Here is a 9,893-nt window from a genome sequence, read left to right as displayed (position 1 = left end):
GCAGTGGACTGTCACAACTCCAAAACTGCAGCAGTGTTTGGAGTAAGATAACTGCTATATGATCGTATCAGCAGTAGACGAGTACGTGGTACATATAGAAACTATCTAGAATGGTTTGCTGCCTTTTATCTTCGTTGTAATCGAAGATAGCTGTGACTGAATTGGGGTGGCACGATGGCCAAGGACGGATACTGCTGTGACTGCACTAGTGCGGATCGATGTACTGCCCCGGATTCGCAACTGTACTCGTTGGCCAATTGGCTTGTGTTGGAGGGCAAACCCTGAAGATTTTGGAGGTCTGGATACAATGCACCAGACGCTTTGTGCGTTCCCGGGAATGGTGGTTCACCTACATAGCCGGTCATCCATCCTTTGACGCCCACTTTCCCCCTAGTGATGCAAGCAGACGAGACAGCCTCACATGGCTTCAGATTCAGTGTTGTTAAGGTTCCTCCCCCCTGGAGAGAACGAATCCCGCCCGTCCGAAAAATCTCGTCTCTTTGCTTATCACAAGTGGTGTGCTACGTAATTATGCCCTCTCGACAGCTTCGACTACGGATGATTTGATGTTCTTTAGTTCCCAGTAGTGAACTCGATGTACTGGCCGGACTGATAGCCGGTCGTTGCAGGATCTCAAACGAGATGTTCAGTATCTCTTCGCTGATACTCCTCTTACCCAGATACATGACAAGATCAAGCTAACGATCAAACCCTAAACCGTGCAATGTGCATGCATCGAATATTTGGTGGCGACCGTGGTGTACTCCCAGAATCGCACACGCATCAGCGTATCTGCTGGTTCAGCAAGCAGCGGCTTTGTTAATGATATAATATCCCTTAATTAAGTGCACCGCATGCTTGCATATCTCTTTGGTAAAGCGAGAGCGCAAGTTGGCCAGGCTCTGTTTGGGATTGAATGGGATCATTGGGACGGATACATGTACATGATCACTTGCTTTCATGTGAGCGTGGGTCGCTCGTTTGGGATCGAGTGATGCTGAAAGTGTCGAAGTGAGATGATCAATGCAAAATTGCAAATTGGCAATGACTTCAGTGCTGCAACAATTTGATAACCATGGAAACAAAACTAAATTTCAGAATTGTGTCACTACTCTCAGTGGCAGCCTTAGAAGTTCCAAATGTGCGCAAACTAAGGTCAACGTTGTTAAGGCGTCAATTTTCCATGTAAAACACCGTAAAATGTCACAACAGGTAATTAAGGTCTTGTATGGTTGGCTGGGCAAGGAGGGGCCCTATATGTCTGCCCATGACTGTTGGATGTCTTCCTCGTCGGTGCAAAGGGATCCAATCGGTGGTGGTGTTGCCTCACGCCGGTTCCCAGTGGCGGATTGTTTGGCCCGTGGGGTGTGGCGGTCCACGGTGAGGATGAGACTGTGGTCCAATTGGTGAAGCGAGTGAGGATGCGACCATCGACAGTGGTGCCTGTGGGTGTCGTATTCCTCATTGGAGGCGATGGTGGGGCGTCTCTCGCTCCATTGATTCCGGGGGAAACCTCACATCTGGGGGAGGCCACCATTGACAGTAGCGCCCGTGGGTGTCATAGTCCTTGTTAGAGGCTTTGAGGGGGCTTCCCGGACTGGATGATGGTGACGAATGCATCGTCACCCCCGTGGGGGCATCATCCTCGGAGACATGCATCGGATAGAAGGACGTGTGGACGGCTTTGATGGCTGGGTGACGTCCTTCGGTTGCTTCTTGCACGGGGACCAAGGCGGAGAGGCGTGGCATCTACCCTCTACGATGACGAGTCCTGGTGGCATGGTGCAACGGGGTCTCGGCTACGGACGCGCGCAGGGCGATGGCACCATGTGGCATCGTGGCAACATCGACGGTAGGCCTAGCAAGATCAATGCCTTGGTTCTTACCGAAGATTGGTTGACGAAAGATGGTGGCAACGACTTTCTGATCGTGTGCAATGGTGTGCTTTCAGAGTTTGTTGGACTGTTTTGTGTTCCCGACTCGATGTTGGGCGTTTTGGTGAGGCCTCCGGTTATCCAATGATGTGCGTAGGTGTGAGGTCCGGGCTTGAGGCCCCGACATGGCCACCCCCTTCATCAAGCTTGTAGGTGTTGCGGCATCTATCATTAGCGAGGCAGCTTCGGTTTGATCTTTGTATTTTCCTTGTAAGGCTCCGTTGAATATTTTTAATAAAAAGGCTATTTTTTCTTCTACTAGATAATTCTCTAACATTTTTCCCTAAAAAAAGAAATCAAACATCACACTCCTATCACCGAAGGGCTTAGCTATGCAATGGGCCTCGAAGTTGGGGAAAACCTATACACCGACCAGGTCGGTGGCTACTGGCCACCGCACACCCCCTGGTCGGGTTTGGGCCAGGCCCATTTTTTCTGTTTAGCCTGTATTAGTTCGGTTTTTCATTTCGGTTTCCTTTTTCCTTTTTTCTTTTTTCTATTTCCTTTTTCTTTTTTCGGTTTTGTTTATATTTATTTTTAAGATCTGAAATTTTTTATGTTTTAAAATTGTTCAAATAGAGAAAATTTTCAAATTCAAAAATGTTCAAATTTGAAAATCATTCGATTTTGAGAAATGTTAAAATCTGAAAATTATTCAAAATTGAAAACCGATCAAAAGTGAAAAATGTTCATATTTAAAACAATTTTTCAAAATAATAAAAAAGTTTAAAATTAAAAAATGTTCAAATTTAAAATATGTTTATATTCGAAAATGTTCAAATTTCGAAAAAATAAAAAATAAATCTGAAAAATGTTCAATCTCAAAAAATGTTCAAGTTCGAAAAATGATCAAATTTCGAAAAAATGTTCAATCTCAAAAAAATGGTCTAGTTCGAAAAATGTTCAAGTTTTGAAAATATTTAAATTTCGGAAAAAACTAAAATTTTAAATTCTAGATTTTATAAAATGGGATCTAAAAAGAATCAGCTGTTGGAAAACTTAAAGAGACAAATAGAAGAGAAAAAAATGATAAAGCAAAAAATTAAACAAAAAAGGAGGGGGAATGTTGGGCCGGCCCAATAACCCGTCTGGGGGGTGATAACCCACAAATATAGGGGATCGCAACAGTCTTTGAGGGAAGTAAAACCCAAATTTATTGATTCGACACAAGGGGAGGTAAAGAATACTTATAAGTCTTAACAACTGAGTTATCAATTCAGCTGCACCTGGAAAAGCACTAGTAACAGGGGTGATGTGAAAGTAGCAGTGATATGAGAGCAATAGTAACAGTAACACAACATCAGTAACAGTAATATGAGAGCAATGGCACCAGAAAATAGTTGATACTACTTCCAATGACATGTAGAACGAGTATATGATGATGAAAGATGGACCGGGGTTCCCAGCTATCTACACTAGTGGTAACTCTCCAATAACAAGTGTTGGGTGAACAAATTACGGTACGGGCAATTGATAGGATTGAAATAGCATTAAGACAAAACATCAAGATCATTAATCATGTAGGCATGTTTTCCATATATAGTCATACGTGCTCGCAATGAGAAACTTGTACAACATCTTTTGTCCTACCAGCCGTCGGCAGCCGGGCCTCTAGGGAATCTATCGGAAATTAAGGTACTCCTTTTAATAGAGCACCGGAGCAAAGCATTAACACTCCGTGAAAACATGTGATCCTCATATCCAAGCCTTCCCTCCAGCTTGTCCCAATTTCGTCACTTTGGGGCCTTTGGTTCCGGACATAGACATGTGCATACAACTTGTAGATACAATCTAAGCAATAAGTATAGAGCTTAAATCTAAGATCATGCCACTCGGGCCCTAGTGACAAGCATTAAACACAACAAGATTGCAGCAACAATAACTTCATAAACTTTGTAGATAGACAATCATAACGTAACAATCCATCGGATCCCGACAAACACAACACCGATTACATCAGATGAATCTCAATCATGTAAGGCAGCTCATGAGATCATTGTATTGAAGTACATGGGGGAGAGAATACCAACTAGCTACAGCTAGAACCCGTAGTCCATGGGGGAACTACTCACGGAGCATGATGGAGGCGATGGCGTTGATGGAGATGGCTTCCGGGGCACTTCCCCGTCCCGGCAGGTGCCGGAACGAGACTTCGTCTCCCGAAACGGAGTTTCGCGATGGTGGCGGCGCCCCCGGAGTCTTTCTGGAGTTTCGTCAATTGGTATCGCGTTTTTAGGTCGAAAGGGCTTATATAGGCGAAGAGGCGGAGTCAGAGGGGCCACGGGGGCTCCTCACACTAGGCCGGCGCGGCTAGGGTGGAGCCCGCGCGGCCCACACGTGTGAGGCCCCCAGGGCACCCCTCTGGTCCCCCTCCGACTTTTTGGAAGGTTCCGGAAAAAATAAGATGTTGTGTCTTCGTTTCGTCGAATTCCGAGAATATTTCCCGAACAGCCTTTCTGGAACCAAAAACAACAGAAAACAGCAACTGGCCCTTCGGCATCTCGTTAATAGGTTAGTTCCGGAAAATGCATAAAAACATTATAAAGTGCAAACAAAACATGTAAGTATTGTCATAAAACAAGCATGGAACATCAGAAATTATAGGTACGTTGGAGACGTATCAAGCATCCCCAAGCTTAGTTCCTGCTCGCCCTCGAGTAGGTAAACGATAAAAAGAATAATTTCTGTAGTGACATGCTACTTACATAATCTTGATCATACTATTGTAAAGCATATGAGATGAATGCAGTGACTCAAGGCAATGATTTATAGTTGCTAACAAATAGATAACATATAGCAAAACTTTTCATGAATAGTACTTTCAAGACAAGCATCAAAAGTCTTGCATAAGAGTTAACTCATAAAGCAATAAATTCAAAGTAAAGGCATTGAAGCAACACAGAGGAAGTTTTAAGTTTCAGCAGTTGCTTTCAACTTTCAACATGCATATCTCATGGATAATTGTCAACACAAAGTAGAATAATAAGTGCAACAAGCAAGTATGTAAGAATCAATGCACAGTTGACACAAGTGTTTGCTTCTAAGATGGAAGGAAGTAGGTAAACTGACTCAACATAAAGTAAAAGAAAGGCCCTTCGCAGAGGGAAGCAGGGATTAAATCATGTGCTAGAGCTTTTTAAGTTTTGAAATCATATAGAGAGCATAAAAGTAAAGTTTTGAGAGGTGTTTGTTGTTGTCAACGAATGGTAGTGGGCACTCTAACTACCTCATCAAACGATCTTTCAAAGAGCGGCTCCCATGAAGGACGTTATCTCTACCAAGCAAGGTAGATCATCCCTCTTCTCTTTTGTTTACACATGTATTTTAGTTTTATTTATGGTTGACACTCCTCCCAACCTTTTGCTTACACAAGCCATGGCTAACCGAATCCTCGGGTGCCTTCCAACATTCACATACCATGAAGGAGTGTCTATTTGCAAAATTAAGTTGCTTAACGATGAATCAGAGCAAAACACGTGAAGAGAATTATTAATGAAGGTTGATTAATTGGGGGCTGGGAACCCCGCTGCCAGCTCTTTTGCAAAATTATTGGATAAGCGGATGAAGCCACTAGTCCATTGGTGAAAGCTGCCCAACAAGATTGAAAGATAAAACACCACATACTTCCTCATGAGCTATAAAACATTGACACAAATAAGGAGTAATAAATTTTTGAATTGTTTAAAGGTAGCACATGAAGTATTTACTTGGAATGGCAGAAAATACCACATAGTAGGTAGGTATGGTGGACACACATGGCATAGATTTTGGCTCAAGGTTTTGGATGCACGAGAAGCATTTCCTCTCAGTACAAGGCTTTGGCTAGCAATGTTGTTTGAAGCAAACACAAGTATGAACCGGTACAGCAAAACTTACATAAGAACATATTGCAAGCATTATAAAACTCTACACTCGTCTTCCTTGTTGCTCAAACACAATTACCGTAAAATATCTAGACCTTAGAGAGACCAATCATGCAAACCAATTTCAACAAGCTCTACGGTATTTCTCCACTAATAGGTTTAAAATACATGATGCAAGAGAAACATGATCTACTTGAGAGCTCAAAAAAATTGCCAAGTATCAAATTATTCAAGACAATATGAGGCATTTTCTGTTTCCAACCAAATAGCAATAAATGCAATAGCTTCCAACTTTTATCATTGACATTTAAAAGTAAAACGAAGAACACGAGTGTTCATATGAAAAAGCGGAGCGTGTCTCTCTCCCAAACAAGGATTGCTAGGATCCGAATTTATTCAAACATAAACAAAAATAAAAACACACAGACGCTCCAAGTGAAGAACATAAGATGTGACCGAATAAAAATATAGTTTCAATAGAAGAACCTGATAAGTTGATGAAGAAGGGGATGCCTTGGGCATCCCCAAGCTTAGACGCTTGAGTCTTCTTGAAATATGCAGGGATGAACCACGGGGGCATCCCCAAGCTTAGACTTTTCACTCTTCTTGATCATATATCATCCTCCTCTCTTGACCCTTGAAAACTTCCTTCACACCAAACTTCTCATAAACTTCATTAGAGGGGTTAGTACTCAAAAAAACTTTAATCCACTTTAGCCCTGTAGTGACACATTGCAAGAACTCAATAAAACATTAGCTACAGCTCCCCACGTCTAGAAAGCCTCACTTAAAGTCCACAAGAGACAATGCAAAAAACGAGACATAATCTGTCAAACAACGAACAGCCAAGTAAACACGAATTTTTAAGAGGTACTTCACGTTGCTCAAATCAGAAAACTCAAAACTAATGAAAGTTGCGTACATATCCGAGGATCACTCACGTAAATTAGCAGCTTTTTCTCGAGTTACCTATAGAGAATCATACCCAGATTCGTGACAGCGAGAAATCTCGTTTCTCGCGATAATCCAAATCTAGCATCACCCTTCTATTAGAGACTTCACTTGGCACAACATTGCAATAAAATAAAGATAAGGAGAGGTTGCTACAGTAGTAACAACTTCCAAAACAAAACAAAACAGTAGCAAAATAAACACATGGGTTATCTCCCAAGAAGTGCTTTCTTTATAGCCATTAAGATGGGCTCAGCAATTTTAATGATGCACTCGCAAGAAATAAGAGTTGAAGCAAAGGAGAGCATCAAAAAGCAAGTTCAAAACATATTTAAGTCTAACCCACTTCCTATGCATAGGAATCTTGTACACAAATAAATTCATGAAGAACAAAGTGACAAGCATAAGAAGATAAAACAAGAGTAACTTCAAAATTTTAAGCATATAGAGAGGTGTTTTAGTGCCATGCAAATTTCTACAACCATATTTTCCTCTCTCATAATAATTTTCAGTATCTTCATGAACAAACTCAACAACATAACTATCACATACAGCATGCTTTTCATGATTCACAAACACATAATTTTTATCAAGCTCAGAAATAATAGGATTAAAACTTTCAAACCCACTTTTATCAATAATGTAACAAGATGATTGATCAATCTCAAAAGATATGGGACTCATAGATAAAGTCAAGACCTTTCCAATCCCATTTTTATTAGCAGTACAATTAATATTGTCAAGTAACATAGGACCATCATCTAGAGATTTATCATAAACATTTGCTAAGCAAAACTCTTTAGTACCATGCATTTCGACATCAGGAACAAACAAAGCATTATCATAAAATTTATCAAAGTTGCATGGATTATCATGAATAACAGTACCATAATTATGCTCGCAAGTTTTACTCATAGGGAATATTTCAAGAGAATCCACAGGAACATAACATTCATCCGCCTTTGGTAAGCATGGAGGACAATCAAATAGTGTAAGAGATAAAGAGTTACTCTCATTAGAAGGTTGGCACGGGTAGCTAATCCATTCTTCCTCCTTTTGTTCATCACTCTCCTCTTCTTTTTCATCCAATGAGCTTTCGTGTTCATCAATTTCCTCCTCTTTTTCATCCAATGAGCTTTCGGGTTCATCAATTTCTTCTTCCACTCGGTTCCCGCAAATTGTGAGTGCATTCTTGTGCATTAATGAGTCTCTCTTTATAATCAATGATATAAGGATTATCACTGTAGCTTTCTATGCAAAAATTAAGGATAGAAGAGACATAATCTTTAAGGTCCTTACAAACAACACAACTTTCATAATTTTTAGCAATGAAGGATTCAATCTCAGAAGCTCCCATAAACAAAACAAATTGTTCTACTTCTTCGAACCCAAAACGAATATAGCTATTCCAATTATAGTTCTTAATTAAAATTTCCTCACTAAAGCCACATTGAAATTTAAGATGTTTAGTATCCTGTTGAGAGCAATGATACGTCTCCGACGTATCGATAATTTCTTATGTTTCATGCCACATTATTGATGATATCTACATGTTTTATACACATTATATGTCGTATTTATGCATTTTCTGGCACTAACCTATTAACGAGATGCCGAAGAGCCGCTTCGTCGTTTTCTCGCTGTTTTTGGTTTCGGAAATCCTAGTAAGGAAATATTCTCGGAATTGGACGAAATCAACGCCCGGGGTCCTATTTTGCCACGAAGCTTCCGGAAGTCCGAGGGAGAGTCGAAGTGGGGCCACGAGGTGGCGACACACCGGGCGGCGCGGCCCGAGCCCCCGGCCGCGCCGGCCCGTTGTGTGGGCCCTCGTGACGCCCCCTTACCTGCCCTTCCGCCTACATATAGTCTTCGTCGCGAAACCCCCGATACCGAGAGCCACGATACGGAAAACCTTCCGAGACGCCGCCGCCGCCAATCCCATCTCGGGGGATTCGGAGATCGCCTCCGCGCACCCCGCCGGAGAGGGGAATCATCTCCCGGAGGACTCTTCACCGCCATGTTCGCCTCCGGAGTGATGAGTGAGTAGTTCACCCCTGGACTATGGGTCCATAGCAGTAGCTAGATGTTCGTCTTCTCCTTATGTGCTTCATTGTCAGATCTTGTGAACTGCCTAATATGATCATGATCATCTATCTGTAATGCTATATGTTGTGTTTGTCGGGATCCGATGGATAGAGAATACTATGTTATGTTGATTATCAATCTATTACCTATGTGTTGTTTATGATCTTGCATGCTCTCCGTTATTAGTAGAGGCTCTGGCCAAGTTTTTACTCTTAAGTCCAAGAGGGAGTATTTATGCTCGATAGTGGGTTCATGCCTCCATTAAATCCGGGACAATGAAGAAAGTTCTAAGGTTGTGGATGTGTTGTTGCCACTAGGGATAAAACATTGATGTTATGTCCGAGGATGTAGTTATTGATTACATTACACACCATACTTAATGCAATTGTTTGTTGTTTGCAACTTAATACTGGAAGGGGTTCGGATGATAACCTGAAGGTGGACTTTTTAGGCATAGATGCATGCTGGATAGCGGTCTATGTACTTTGTCGTAATGCCCAATTAAATCTCACTATACTCATCATATCATGTATGTGAATGGTCATTCCCTCTCTATTTGTCAATTGCCCAACTGTAATTTGTTCACCCAACATGCTATTTATCTTATGGGAGAGACACCTCTAGTGAACTGTGGACCCCGGTCCATTCTTTTACATCGAATACAATCTACCGCAATACTTGTTCTACCGTTTTCCGCAAACAATCATCATCCACACTATACATCTAATCCTTTGTTACAAGCAAGCCGGTGAGATTGACAACCTCACGTTCGTTGGGGCAAAGTACTTTGGTTGTGTTGTGCAGGTTCCACGTTGGCGCCGGAATCTCGGTGTTGCGCCGCACTACATCCCGCCGCCATCAACCTTCGACGTGCTTCTTGACTCCTACCGGTTCGATTAAACCTTGGTTTCTTATTGAGGGAAACTTGTCGTCGTACGCATCACACCTTCCACTTGGGGTTCCCAACGGACGCGTGCCGTACGCGTATCAAGCTAAATTTCCGGCGCCGTTGTCGAGGAGATCAAGACACGCTCGCAAGGGGAGTCTCCACAATCCAATC

Source organism: Lolium rigidum, chromosome 4 (genome assembly GCF_022539505.1).
Source record: "Lolium rigidum isolate FL_2022 chromosome 4, APGP_CSIRO_Lrig_0.1, whole genome shotgun sequence".
NCBI lineage: Eukaryota > Viridiplantae > Streptophyta > Magnoliopsida > Poales > Poaceae > Lolium > Lolium rigidum.
The sequence above is the reverse complement of the archived record's forward strand: the minus strand, read 5'-3'. Positions refer to the sequence as shown.